Genomic DNA, 15639 nt, shown 5'->3' on the forward strand with positions numbered 1-15639 from the left:
GGCAACCTCTAACCACCGGGAGTGGGCATCCACAACAATCAGGAAAGTTTGGCCCATGAAGGGGCCAGCTAAATCTATGTGAAGACGAGCCCATGGCCCCGCAGGTGGCTCCCAAACCAAAGGCTCCGCTCGGGGGGGAAATGAACAACTTTCCTGGCATAACGCACATGAAGCCACCCTCTGCTCAATCTCGTGGTCAATGCCTGGCCACCAGACATAATCCCGGGCCAGACCCTTCATGCGAACTATGCCCGGGTGTCCCTTATGCAAAAGCGTTAACACTCTATTACGCAAAATGGCAGGTATCACCACTCTGGTTCCCCTCAGAAGGGCATCCTTTTCCACTGAAAACTCCTGATGGCAGCGAAAAAATGGAATAAATACATCAGCAGGGGTGGATGTGGGCCACCCCCTCAGCACCCACTGCCTTACCTTAACCAAAACCGGATCGCGCCCCATTTCCTTTGCCACCTCTGGCGCTGACAATACCAAGGGACCCTCAAACAAAGCTAGGACTGAAGCAGCCGGGGCAGGGTCTAATAAAAGATCGGGAAGGGGACACCTACTCAGCGCGTCTGCATGCGCCATGTGCCGTCCAGGTCTGTATGACAGAGCGTAGTTGTAATTGGCAAGGAATATAATCCAGCGAGACATCCGAGGCGATAAAACCACTGGGCTCTGGCGATTTCCCGCCAACAATCCCAACAAGGATTGGTGATCTGTCACTAGCTCAAAACTCCAGCCATACAAATAATCATGGAACCGGCGGACTCCAGCTATAAGAGCCAAAGCTTCTTTATCAATATGGCCCAAATTACGCTCGGCCTTGGCCAGGGTGCGCGAAAAAAACGCCAATGGAGCCTCCGATCCATTAGGCAGCCGATGACTCAGGATGGCGCCCACCCCGAACGGGGAGGCATCACAGGTAAGGACCAAAGGTAGGGTAGGTGAGTATTGAGCCAGGACACAGTTTGAGGTAAGTATCTCTTTGACAGCCCTAAAAGCGCCCGCTTCTCTCTCTCCCCAATGCCAGACCGCACGTTTGTCCAACAAATGGTGTAAGGGCTCAGCCACGGACGCCTTATGTGGAATGAACACTGCATAGAAGTTTAAGAGACCCAAAAAGGCCTGGATCTCCGCCTTGGATTGTGGTCTGGGGGCCTCCCAAAATTGCACGGGTCTTTTCCGGGGTAGGATGGATGCCATCAGCATCCACAGTGAAACCCAGGAATTCTACTCTGGGAACCCCGAACACACATTTTTGTGGCTTAAGTTTCAACCCAGCATCCTGGAATTTTGCCAAAACCTTTTTTACCCTGCCCAATAATTCTTCCTCAGTTCCCCCTGATATCAGCACATCGTCAAAGTAGGGCACCGACCCCTCAATTCCATATAAAAGCCTTTCCATGAGCCCTTGGAAAATTCCCGGGGCGATTGACACCCCAAACTGCAGTCAATGGCACCGGAAGACCCCTCGGTGCGTAATAATCGCCTGAGCCTCTGCCGTCTGGGGATCAACCGGGAGCTGTTGGTAAGCCTGCGAGAGATCGAGCTTGGCAAATACACGCCCATTTCCTAAAGAATGAAGTAAGTGCTGCACCACTGGCAGTGGGTACGAGTGGTGAGCCAACGCTTTGTTAATGGAGCATTTATAGTCACCACACAAACGGATTCCCCCATCCCCTTTAACAGCAATCACTACAGGGGTCTCCCATGCAGCCTGATCTACCGGCTCCAAAACCCCTTGGGCAATTAAGCGATCCAGCTCCGCGTCAACCTTGGGCTGGAGGGGAATGGGAACCCGGCGGGCCTTTAAACGCACCGCTGGCACCTGGGGATCCAAACTAAATGTAATAGGGGAGCCCGAATAACAACCCAACTTCCCATCGAAAATTGTAGGAAATTCTTTGGCAAGGTTATCAAAAGCAATATTTCCCCTTACTGAATTCACCCCAGTCACATAAAGTCCCAGCGACTTGAACCAGTCCAGTCCCAAAAGATTAGAGAACGGCCCATTAACAATTATCAACGGCAACTTCCCCACAAAGTGTTTAAAACGGACAGCAAAACGCCCCTCCCCAATAACTGGAATTGGAGCCACTTGGTAGTCCCTCAAGTTCAGATGGCAGGGTTGAAGACGATTCTTCATCAGATTCGGAAGACGATTCTTCATCAGAAACAACGCTTTGCGGTGGACCACGAAACCAAAGAGTGGGCCGAGCCAGTGTCCACCTGCATGGAGCAAGCCGCTCTTCCCAGGAACACCTCCACTGAAATCTTCTCCACAGAGTCAGACGTCTCACAAACAAACGTTGGTGCACTAGATGGCCGACTAAAAGTGGCATTGCAGTCATCACGGCGAGCCGAGGAGGACTTCCTCTGCCAACGGGGGTTGAATGCTTGAAAATCCCTCTGGTCCCTGGCAGCGGCAGGTGGAGAGCGCCAAGAACGACAAACCCTGGCAATATGCCCCCTAGCCCCGCAGCGCCGACAGGCAGCATCTCGGAAAGGGCAGCTAAATCTGTAATGATTTTCCCCACAACCCCTGCAAGGAGATAGGGGGGGACGGGGGTGGCCAGGCGACGGCTCGCGGTTCCTACCCGTTATCAGCCGGCAAACTTCATCCTCCTCCACAATCGGGGTATCCTCCACTTCTTGGGGAATCTTAGGCTTATCAGGGAGAGGTGTTCCCTTTTGGGTAACATTCACACTGCTGTCCATTACAGCCAACGACTGTGTGGAAAGCTCAAAAGCGCGAGCTTCAGCCAAAGCCGCAGGAAAAGTCAAGTCCTGAATGGCTAAGAGACGGCGTTTGAGATGACCGTCCCTCACTCCGAAAACAAGTCTGTCCAGCAAATAATCATTTAAGTTGTCAAACTCGCAATATAACGCTGCCCGGCGGAGAGCAGCCACAAACTCATTTATAGACTCTGTTTCAGACTGATTACGATGGTAAAACTTGTAACGGTGAGTACAGTGGGAGGGAGTTGGGGTGTAATGATCCTGGAGAGTAGAAAGAAATTCCTGCCAAGGCACCTCATGAATTGAAACCGGAGCGAACAGAGCACGGGCAGTCTCAAACATCTCAGTTCCACAGAAACCAAGAAAATAGGACCTTTTCCGATCCCCAGAAATCTCAGTGTAGCCATTGGAAATCAGAAAACAGTCGAACTGAGCAACGTAGGAGTCCCAAGTCTCCCCTTGGGGATCAAAAGGCACAAAAGTCAGCTGTGTAGACATTGTGATAACTGAAATATTTCTTTTCAGATAGACTTGACAGGCATGGGCACAAATCCTCGTCGCCAGTGAAAAGTCGGAGGCCAGGTAGGTAAGAACAGACTTTATTCTAAGAACAAATCATGCCTGGAGGCAGGCAGGCACACACTTAAAAGTACATGCATAACATAACATTAAATACTCCCCTCTGGCTGAGGTAACTACCAATCCACATTCGAGCCAGCTTCCCGCTTTAACTTGTAACTAGCCTAATACGTGTCCAATCAGCACCCTGGATAGGGACACCAATCCGCAGAGCGCTAGGCGGCTCCGGCGGCAGTTGTCAGGCAGACATTACACAATGTGAACATTGTTACAGATTATTAGAGTTGGAAGGGACCTTATAGGTCATCTCGTCCAATCTCCCGCTCTAGCAGGAGACCCTACACCATTTCGGACAAATGGAACCCAATGTCCCTTTGAAAGTGTCAAAGGTTGGAGCTCTCACAACTTCCACAAGCAAGCTGTTATACTTATTGATTATTCTTACTGTCAGAAAGTTTCTCCTTATTTCCAGGTTGAATCTCTCCTTGGTCAACTTCCATCCATTATTCCTTGTCTGACCTTCTGGAGCCTTGGAAAACATCATGGACCCCTCCTCTCTGTGGCAGCCCTTCAAATATTGAAACACTCCTATCATACCTTCCCTAGTTCTTCTCTTCACCACACTGGCCATCCCAGTCTTTAAAAGTAACAGTTTCCAGTCCCCTAATCATCCTCTCCTCTGCACTTTTTCTAGTCACAGGTGGCACGCGGAGCCATATCTTCTGGCATGTGAACTATTGCCTTAGCTCAGCCCCAGCATGCATGTGTTGGCTGGCCAGCTAATTTTTGATGTGCAGAGGCTCTGGGAGGGCAATTTAGGTTTTTTGAGAACCTCTGGGAGGGCTTGGGGGTATTTACACCTTCTCCAGGCTCCAGGGAAGCCTCTGGAGCCTGGGGACAGCAAAATATGGGCCTACCAGGGCTACCGGAAGGCAGAAAATGGCCCCCAGAGGCCTGAGTGGGGGTGGGGGATAGTATGTGCGCACACACGTTTGGCACCCAAGGGAATAAAAGTTTGCCAACACTGCTCTAGAGTATCAACTGTTGGCCTAAGTCTTGCTATGTGTTCACATAAAGCAATAAATAAATATAATTTAATTCCCAAACAATAGTATCTTTCCAATTTTATTCAGAAGTAACATATTAAATTGAAATAATAAAGCAAACTATTCTGGTGACCAAAAAATAATATTTTAGCCATATGTTTTAGCAGCTAGTTCTTTATTTCAGAAATCTTGAAAAGGTTTACAGATAAAATAATAAAAAAGATAAATATTATTATTATTATTATTATTATTATTATTATTATTATTATTATTATTATTATTAATTAGATTTGTATGCCGCCCCTGTCCGAAGCCTCAGGGTGGCTCACAACAAAAAAAAACCCAGTACAAATCCAGTAATTAAAACAGTTTAAAACCCTTAATATAAAAAACAATCATACATCTCATACAAACCATACATAAAACGGAAACGGCCCAGGGGAATCAATTTCCCCATGCCTGATGACAGAGGTGGGTTTTAAGGAGTTTATGAAAGGTAAGGAGGGTGGGGGCAATCCTAATCTCCGGGGGGAGTTGATTCCAGATGGTCGGGGCTGCCACAGAGAAGGCTCTTCCCCTGGGTCCCGCCAGACAACATTGTTTCGTTGACGGGACCCGGAGAAAGCCAACTCTGTGGGACCTAAGCAGTCACTGGGATTCGTGCAGCAGAAGGCAGTCCTGAAGATATTCTGGTCCGATGCCATGAAGGGCTTTATAGGTCATAACCAACAGTTAAAGAAGGAAAATTATAAGTTTGGTGATAAAATATTTTCTTTTACGTCTGGGTTGCAATGTGTACAAATTATATTTATGGGCTAAAATTAAGTATGTTTATTATTTTTCTGAAGATAACATTGAATTTATAATACATGACAATCATTAAAGGAGGGTAATGACCAAAAAAAGTAAGCAAAAATGAATAGCTATGATAAAGACTGTTGAGATTCCTGTAACAATGGTGTCTCTCTCCCCCTTCTCCTCCTCCTCCTTCTTTGCAAAGTCTAATATGTTGCACTTCCAAATGGCTTTGCAAATATTAGGCAAGCACTTGGGACTCTTATTTCAATCCGTGCAAATTTGTGCAGCACACGAAAACCCTGTCTCAGCCAAACATCCATTCATTAGTTTCATCTTCACCAGCTTACATTCTCAGATAAATGTTATAATGTCAGGTTTCACATGTTTGCCAACTTCAAGCTATGACTAGGTGGTACAAAGCATGTAAGTGACATGAATTATAATCCTTCAAAAAGCAGACCCTTCTAGATGATGCAACAAGATTTGGTTCGGTTACCAGCTAATGTTAATCTACAAGTAAATATTCTCTTGATTCTGGTGACTATGTAATATTTTTCATGCAATTACCTTTCTCTGGGATATTAATTGTATTCAAATTCATAGCCTGAAATTCATATTCTTTGCTTGAAATAGATGCCCTTAATAAAGATATTCCTTGAGTATGAATTTTAATGTTTTTAAAATAAATATGTAGCCTTTTATTTAGAGAACAAAATACACAGACTGATTCCTAGTGAGTTTTAGTCCTGTTCTTCCATAAAAATCATCAGACCAGAAGACAGTGGATAAAAGATAGGATATTAATCTCCAGTTATATCTATAGCAAACTGTGATGATGTCAAAATGACAACATATGCATTATGCTCTTAGTCAAAACTTTCTCGAAACAACTGACATTATTATGTTAAGTTTCACTTGTGTGATGATATTTATGCACACGTCATAAGGTATTTTTGCTTGCAGAAGTTTAGACTCAGGTCTTTACATGAAAGTAAACAGAGAGATCAAAACAGCATATTTCTTTTTGACATGGTAAAATTTGGATATGATGCTGAGGTAAACTCAGAATCAAGATTCTGTTTCAGATACCTTGTTTGTATGACAAAAACTCAAGGTGGCCAACAGAAAAGTTGCCCCGGAAGCGGAATAACGACGCGAAGACAGTAGCTGGAATTTAATATAGGGCCACTTTATTAAATTAGCATAAATTTCAATACGTAAATTTAAATAACATAAATTTAAATAACATAAAGGTAACCAAAGGACCTGCAGAGGCCAATAAATTAATAGGGCGGAAATTACCTGTCAAAACATACATAGGCAACTATTGGGCATAACTCCTTGCTGAACCAGTTGAAGGTAGCCACCTTCACCTGGATCCGAGCCATGCCCATAAGCCTGTGGGAGGAGCTCACCCTCCAAACCCTATGGGAAATTGGATAAGGTGAGTCCCATGGGCATCCCCCCTCCAATCCCCAAAGTTGCACCAACCTATAATTCATGGGGAGAGGCGGCCCATTATCTTTGAAAAGATGCCCAAAAGAAGAACGCGTAGTTACTCCTACTGCCCATTTCCACCCCTAACCTGCCACGGAGTAAGGGTCAGATCTCAATCTTGGACCCCTGACTCCCCCCTCATCCTGCACCAGCTCATGCAGGAACCTCTGCAGATCCAAAGAGAAAATGGCATTCCCCTCCTAAAAGGAGAATGGCATCAGCTCAGGAGGGTCTGAGCCTATCGACTTGATCTAGGGTGCTGCCCACTGCCCTGCTAAATCTTGTCTTCTGAAAACAAGCACCGTCAACTCTGTAGAGTCACGGGCAGAATCCTATTCTCAGCTTGCAATAAGCTGCTGTCCCAATCCCCTCTAGAGTCAACACGACTATCGTAACCAGTTTACTGCCATACTACAGTTCTAGGGGATACTAGGTAGCCTATGCTACACAGGAGGTACAGCCCAAACACCTATGCTTGGGCACCAAGAGTTTGGACCAAAGGTCACATGGGCTTCACAGCCACTGCCAAGCACCCAAAACGGTCCCAAGTCATTTCCACCTTGGCAATACCCACACTTTGGACCACAGATAAGACCTTCCGGTCTTCAGGGGCACGACCGGTCGCTCCCAGCCCATGCCAAAACAGATGTTGCTGACTGAACCACATCAGCGAACTGGGCGGTACCATAGGTGATAACTTCCCCAGACAGGGGTTAGGAGAAGCCCTTCAGTTGCAGCATCTTGGCCAGCCAGGTAGACCCCATCCACCGGCCCCGTATCTGCCGCGATTCCAGCCAAACTTCAGAGCTCATTGGGGCTTCTTCCAGCTAGTAACCTAAAATGGAAAGCTAGGTTGGCTCTTACAGAAAAAAGGTGGGGGGGCACCCTGTGCATGCTGCGGGTGCACAGCCAAGACCATCGCCCAACTTGGCTGATGGTATTACAGCGTGATAAAAAATCCAGGTTTGTTGGTGCCCTTTGTACAGGGCCCCCACACAGGTTGGTGCCTGGAGCCCATGAAGAGCCCGGCTAAGAAAAGCAATGGCCTTAATGGCTAATGCTACCCCCGCCATTCAAAAACTCCTGCTTAAAAGGAGGAAGGCTAAGAGCGCCTTCCCACTCCCAGTATCAGTTCCGGATCTCTATGCAATGAAGCCAGGGAGTCCATGGTCTCCAAATGGCCCTGATAAGTTCAGTTGTTGACCATTACTTACATTAATGGCTAAGCCATTAAAGGCAGCCAGCACAGATGGCGAAATGCCAAGGGAGACTAGGACCAGAAATGGTGTAATAAAACACTATCAGCTCTGCTACTTTCATTTCCCCTAAAATGGGTGGGTGATCGTCTGATATAACCAAGACACCTCCCGCACCCAGGGCCACCATCAGGAATTTTGGGGCCCCATACAGCCTAAGTGTCTGGGGGCCCCCCTGCCATTTTAAAACTATTTTCAGTTGCCAAGACACTCCATCCCCCGGGGATCATTTCCCGCTTCACGCCAAGTGAGGCGGTCCCATAGGCCAGTGTTTCCCAACCTTGGCAACTTGAAGATATCTGGACTTTAACTCCCAGAATTCCCCAGCCAGTGAATGCTGGCTGGGGAATTCTGGGAGTTGAAGTCCAGATATCTTCAAGTTGTCAAGGTTGGGAAGCACTGCCATAGGCTATTTCAGGAACTGGGTTAAGGTTTAGGTTAGGTTTAGGTTTATTGGATTTATATGCCGCCCCTCTCCGCAAACTCGGGGCGGCTCACAACAATAATAAAAAACAGTACAGTACACAATACCAAATCCAATGCCCACCCATCCAGATTCCAATTGAAATTAATAATCTCATAAAAAACAGTATATATAAAAAACAGGCACACAGTCAATCAATCAACAAAACAACATGGGCAAGGGGGAGGTGTTTTAGTTCCCCCATGCCTGACGGCAAAGGTGGGTCTTAAGGAGTTTACGAAAGGCAGGGAGGGTGGGGGCAATCCTAATCTCAGGGGGGAGCTGGTTCCAGAGGGTCGGGGCCCCCACAGAGAAGGCTCTTCCCCTGGGTCCCGCCAGACGACATTGTTTAGTCGACGGGACCCGGAGAAGGCCAACTCTGTGGGACCTAACCGGTCGCTGGGATTCGTGCGGCAGGAGGCGGTCCCGAAGATATTCTGGTCCGGTGCCATGAAGGGCTTTATAGGTCATAACCAACACTTTGAATTGTGACCGGAAACTGATCGGCAGCCAATGCAGACTGCGGAGTGTTGGAGTGATATGGGCATACTTGGAGAAGCCCATAATTGCTCTCGCAGCTGCATTCTGCACGATCTGAAGTTTCCGAACACTTTTCAAAGGTAGCCCCATGTAGAGAGCGTTACAGTAGTCGAGCCTCGAGGTGATGAGGGCATGAGTGACTGTGAGCAATGACTCCCGGTCCAAATAGGGCCGCAACTGGCGCACCAGGCGAACCTGGGCAAACGCCCCCCTCGCCACAGCTGAAAGGTGTTTTTCTAATGTGAGCTGTGGATCGAGGAGGACGCCCAAGTTGCGGACCCTCTCTGAGGGGGTCAATAATTCCCCCCCCAGGGTAATGGACGGACAGATAGAATTGTCCTTGGGAGGCAAGACCCACAGCCACTCCGTCTTGTCTGGGTTGAGTTTGAGTTTGTTGACACCCATCCAGGCCCCAACAGCCTCCAGGCACCGGCACATCACTTCCACTGCTTCGTTGACTGGACATGGGGTGGAGATGTACAACTGGGTATCATCGGCATATTGATGATACCTCACCCCATGCCCTTGGATGATCTCACCCAGCGGTTTCATGTAGATATTAAATAGCAGGGGGGAGAGGACCGACCCCTGAGGCACCCCACAAGGGAGAAACCTCGGGGTCGACCTCTGACCCCCCACTAACACCGACTGCGACCGACCGGAGAGGTAGGAGGAGAACCACTGAAGAACAGTGCCTCCCACTCCCAACCCCTCCAGCCGGCGCAGAAGGATACCATGGTCGATGGTATCGAAAGCCGCTGAGAGGTCAAGGAGCACCAGGACAGAGGACAAGCCCCTGTCCCGAGCCCGCCAGAGATCATCCATCAACGCGACCAAAGCAGTTTCCGTGCTGTAGCCGGGCCTGAATCCAGACTGCTGAGGACCTAGATAATCGGCTTCATCCAAGGACCGCTGGAGTTGAAGTGCCACCACCTTCTCGACAACCTTCCCCATGAAGGGAAGGTTGGAGACTGGACGGTAGTTATTAAGCACGGCTGGGTCCAGGGAAGGCTTCTTGAGGAGGGGGCGCACAACCGCCTCCTTATAAAGTGGCGGAAAGGACCCCCTCCCCAAGGAGGCGTTGACAATCTCCTGGACCCAGCTCCGTGTCACCCCTCGACTGGCCGAAACCAGCCAAGAGGGACACGGATCCAGTAAACAGGTGGCGGAACTCACAGCTCCAATGGCCTTGTCCACTTCATCATTAAGCCGATTGTGTGGACTCGTCCAGGAGAAAGAAACAATGCTGCTTGGCGGGACCCAGGGGAAGAACCTTCTCTGTGGCGGCCCCGGCCCTCTGGAACCAACTCCCCCCCAGAGATTAGAATTGCCCCCACCCTCCTTGCCTTTCATAAGCTACTTAAAACCCACCTCTGCCGCCAGGCATGGAGGAATAGAGATACTCTTTCCCCCTAGGCCCTTACAATTTTATGCATGGTATATCTGTATGTATGTTTGGTTTTTATAATAATGAGTTTTTAATTGTTTTTAGTATTGGATTATTATTGTATGCTGTATTGTTATTGCTGTTAGCCGCCCTGAGTCTTCGGAGAGGGGAGGCATACAAGTACAAGAAATAAAATAAATAAATAAAAAATAAGAACCCCCAACAAAACTAGACTGATGGGAACCATGGCATGGTCAACTTGCTGGACCAAACTGAACAGTTAGAAACAACTGGTCTGCCATGCAACTTGGTCCCAAGACCATTTAAACGTGTGAAAGGGGAGAGAAAGAGAGGAAGGAGTGAAAGAAGGGAGGAAAGAAGGGAGGAAGGAAGAAGGGAGGGAGGGAGGGAAAGAAGGAAGGAGGGAGGGAAGGAAGAAGGGAGGGAGGGAGGGAAAGAAGGAAGGAGAGAGGGAGAGGGAAAAAAGGAAGGAGGAAAGGAGAAAGGGAGAGAGAAGTAAGGAGGGAAGGAGGGAAAGAAGGAAGGGAAGGAGGGAGGGAAAGAAGGAAAGAAGGAAGGAAGGAAGGAAGGAGAGAGAAGGAAGGAAGAAGGGAGGGAGGGAAAGAAGGAAGGAGGGAGGGAGAGGGAAAAAGGAAGGAGGGAAGGAGGGAGGGAGAGAGAAGTAAGGAGGGAAGGAAGAGGGAGGGGGAAGGGACAAAGGAAGAAGGGGGAGAAGGAGCCTGGAAAAGAGGGCAGGCGTGCTGAGAAACTTGCAGAAGCAGAGAAGGGCGAAGGGGGGGAGCGAGAGAGCGAGCAGGGGTTTCCCAACAAAAGGGGAAGCGCAGCAGTTGGGAGAAGCGGCGCTGGGAACCCTGCTCAAGGGGAGGGAGAGGCGGCGCACCTCGGGCTGTGGCGTCGGCGGCGTCTGGGCAAAGTCGGGCGCCTCAAAAGCCAGGGCTAGCAACTGCTGGGCTCCGGACCCCCTCTTGGCCCCAGAGCCACCGCTCTCAGGCTCCGGTTTGGGGTCCCCGGCTTTCAGCTGCCTACTGGGGGGTTCAGGAGGGTCGGGCAGTTCCGCGTCCTGCTGCGTCAGGTCCATGACTCCAGGGCCCGGAGGAGGAGGAGGCCGGATCCTCGGAGTAAGGGCTGTTCCCTCCCTCCTAGGCGCGGGGGATCCCGTCTCCCCAAGGCGCTCAGTGATTTCCCCTCCAGGAAAATAGGGGTTCCGAAGCGCCTCTCCGCCTCCCGTTGGAGCCCAGAGGAGCCTTTTCCTTCCCCCTTCAGTAACTGAAGCTCAGGGGAGAGGGTGGGAGGAAGGAGGGAAGGGGGGGAGAGAGAGCGAGGGGCCGCTTTTACTGGCCCTGACAAGCTCGGGCTTCCCAGGCTAGGCCAAACCCGTCCAACTGGCTGGGCAGCCGCGACTCACCGCCAGCGAATCCGGGGGAAACGACAGGCCCGTTTCAACTTCTCCTGCGAGCTTATCACCTCCTGCTCACCGCCTGCTGGTTCCTGGCCGTACTTGTCCTCTTCTGATGCCGGCTGTTCTCTCTCCGGCGCCCGGGCTAGGCGGCTCAGGGGATGGTGCGGTGCTTTCCCCCAGGCCCCAGTCCAGCCCGGTCTTCACGCTGGGGAGGTGCCAATTCAGATGGGCGCAGAGGCATAACTGCCATGCACTTTGAAAGTGCCGCGCTCAGCAGGGGCGGAGCGGGGAGGAGCCATGGGCCTGCCTCACCTCAGTCAGCACATGTGCAAGGAGCTGCTGACTGCGGGCCCCCCTAATTGTTCAATTTTGCCGGGCCCGTGACGGGACTCCCAGTAGTACCGATCTATCAGCGGCCCTGCCCGCACCCCTATGTTAGGTAAGTCAAACCCAAAGGATTGCCAGGGTGAAGGGAAAATTAAACTGTACAGAATAAGCCAAGCCATCCTTGTGCCCGCCTAGTGTTAACTAAGAGCTTGATCAGTTTGGCGAGACCATCTAAGGAAGTATGTAAACCCCAGAGAGGAATATACTCAGTAAACCATGTTAAACAAACTGGGTAGCCTGCTGACAGCTGCCGCCTACCATCCTGTACTGGGATTAACTATAAGCCTTTGCCCTCTATGGCAAAATAACCTCCACCATATAATCTCCCCGAACATAAGGGGAAACCTCTGATATGGTTAGTCTGTTGGTGTCGGACAGTATTAGCAGTCTCCGCTCTAATTGGACCCTGAACCATTGAAGGGTAAGTGTAGTTTGAGTTAAATGGTTTTAAGGACTGTACTGAGGTAAAACATGAAACTGAAGATTTACGGCAGACAAAGAACTCATAGTCCTTTTAGTCTGCCCCTATGCTCTATTTCATCTTAGTATGGATATATTTATATCCCAAGCATGTTTAGATTCAGTTACTGTGGATTTACAGCCCACGTTCGCTGGGAGAGTGTTCAGAGCATCTGCTACTCTTTTGGTAACATGTTACACCCCTCCCCCAATTTTACCTATTGAATTTCTTGCTAGATAACTAGCAGGGGGCCAAGATTCCACATTAGCTCCTCCCAGAGTATATGACTTCAATACAGCGCTCCCATTCTCCTGCCAGAGAATTGGCGGAACACCTGCTGTACTAGATTAAAACCAACTGGGTATGCCGTTACACAGCCAAAAGCCCTATCGGAAAAACAGTGGAGTGACTGATACACCTTCAAAAACATTAACAGAAAGGCCTGTGAGAAAATACCTGGTTGGGTAATTTTCTCTCGTTGCCTTCAGCCGGTGAAAACCGGAACTGCTGGGCCCCAGCCAGCATAAACTGGGACAGCAGCAGCGTTGTACTCTTTTGTGCCTTTCAAGGAAAACACCCCAAGAAGATATGTTTTGAGCTGTTTCGCTCATCACAGCTAGCCATACCCTCGTAAGGATGGGACTTGTGATGTCACCTGACAAGTTAGAAGTATGACTTCTATACCACAGGTCTTCAGATATGCGACCTGCCCATAAATTCCCAGCAGGCCTGAATTATAAAAACGCCTTGTATGGTGTGCTGTGCACACCATACATCTTACAGCTGTGTTACCTGAAACATTACCAAATAATGGGTACTCAGGGCATAACAGTAGCGAAGGACCATACGTCCTGAATCCTAACCTAATCATCATGCCATGTCTTACCAACGAAGCGGAGTGACTTCAGTCCTCCTCCTCGATATTCCCATCTCCAGATTCATAAACCAGTGGTAGCAGCCAGATGGAAAGAGTGATGGGAAAGACCAGCAATGCTGCAGAAAAACTCGATAAAAGCAATTGTGATCAGTATCCAAACCAGTAAAACCAAGAATGCTCTGATTGTACCCTGGTAACTGTGGATCCCTTCGAAATGGGAGTGCCCTCAGACAAAATGGCATCTGTCAATTACTTACTCCGAAGCAATAAACAGGTACCTTCTCATTATTGAAATGGGCCAATAAACAAAATGAGCTATTGAAAGATTAATGCTATTCCCTAGAGGGGTTAGGGGTTCGGGCCCCTGCGATGGCCATGAGGCCCGGTCCCTTATAAGTAATGCCCAGGCGGAAGCTCCCATCTAAAGATACATGTATGAGAAACAAACTAAATTGTTCCCACATTGTGCAGTGGCCCATATGTGCATATATTGCCAATAAAACCATAAATTGCCAGTCAAGGTATATCAGTTCCTCTAGCAGGTAGGTATAGAGCCAGCTACTATACCACAAATTGGAAGTATAGGCCAGAATGGGTGGACAAACACTGTTCCGGTTTGTTGATTCAATGCCATATACCCATAGGCGCCCATGTACCATACATGTACGTAAATGTACACACATATCAATAATACAGAACCAAGCTGTCATCACAAGCATAATTAATGATTATTATAGCGTTGTGTGACTATATATGTGCCTGCACACACAGTAAAACTATGCACTAGTGAATACGTACCTGTGAACACTAGCTACTCATATATAGGCATACCTATATACGCTCCCAGTACAACGGGTTGATAATAGTTTAAATAAACTAAACCTATTATTTAATTAAGCCAGCTTTATTTTAAGTGGAAACCCTCAATCTTATTGAATAAATATTATGCCTATGTAAGGCAAACCAGGACAAATCTTATCATATTGACTGATTAATCAGATGGCTTGCAGCTAGTAGGGCAGATAATGTAGGTCTTTGACCTTAAAATAAGGAGGCCTAGTTATAAAATGCCTGAATTCTTTCACAGATGAATATAATGTAACAATTTATCCATATATACATGGAACAGGGAATAGTTCATAACTAATAATAAACAATAGGTCAGCATGAAAAGGAGAAATAGAATTCCAGCTATAAATACAATTAATTTAGGCTAAAATAAATCAAAGGCCCATTGTTCAGTCAGTTGAAAGCATGAGCTTCACCAGTTTGTTAAATGCTCAACAGCAATCCAGCTTGAATAAGATGTAGGCCTCTGCCCATAGGGGAGAGGCCTGGTCAGAGTATTCTCATAATTCATTATTATTCACTAATCCATGAATTAAAATACATGACTTACACCTACATTAAATCCAGCTTATAATATATGAAAGGGTGGATCAGAATAATCCATAAATAATAAGAAATAATTACTAATTGACCTTACCATTATAATCAATAGGGACAAATTAATTAAATCCCCTTAAATCAACTATATATAATATAATTAATATAATAGACCTTATCATCAGTGTTATCATTATTAGTTATGACTGACTCCCATGTAGAGGGCATGCCCGGGGCCTGCAAAAGCTAAATAAAGGGAGGGCTGGCAGTGGGCCTGAAAGGCCTTAGAGCCCCCATAAGAAGGCCCTGGGGCCTGCAGACCCAAGTGGAGGGAAGGCTGAAGGCTACAAAAGGCCCCAGAGTCACCAGGGCCAACTGACCAGAGGGAAGAAATATTGGAAAGAACTAGGAAAAACCCTCTTGATGCCTAACCCTCCTCCGAACGCATAGTCCCTAAATCTAGCCAGTTCGCTGAGACCTGTGACTAGCGAGTATGGGTGAGGGAGGGAGAGCTACAGGCCGTAAAATAGGCCACAGGCCCTATGAGGGCTAACCAGGGGGGGTTATTTGTCCCTGCAGAGGGGCCTGCTACACAAGCACCCTTAAAATGGGGAAAGGCCCTTCCTGCTCTCCATCCTGACACCGGTCAGCCAACCTCCAGCTAGGCCTGCAAACGAGGTCGCACCACGTGTCCCTCATTGGCGAACACAAGATGTGCATTCGCATTCAGGATAGCTGAGGGAAAAGGAGGAGGTCACTTCAAGCCGACCTTAAATAGGGTGGCTCGGGACCTCCCCCTAG

Source organism: Erythrolamprus reginae, chromosome 5 (assembly GCF_031021105.1).
Source record: "Erythrolamprus reginae isolate rEryReg1 chromosome 5, rEryReg1.hap1, whole genome shotgun sequence".
NCBI classification, from domain to species: Eukaryota; Metazoa; Chordata; class Lepidosauria; order Squamata; family Dipsadidae; genus Erythrolamprus; species Erythrolamprus reginae.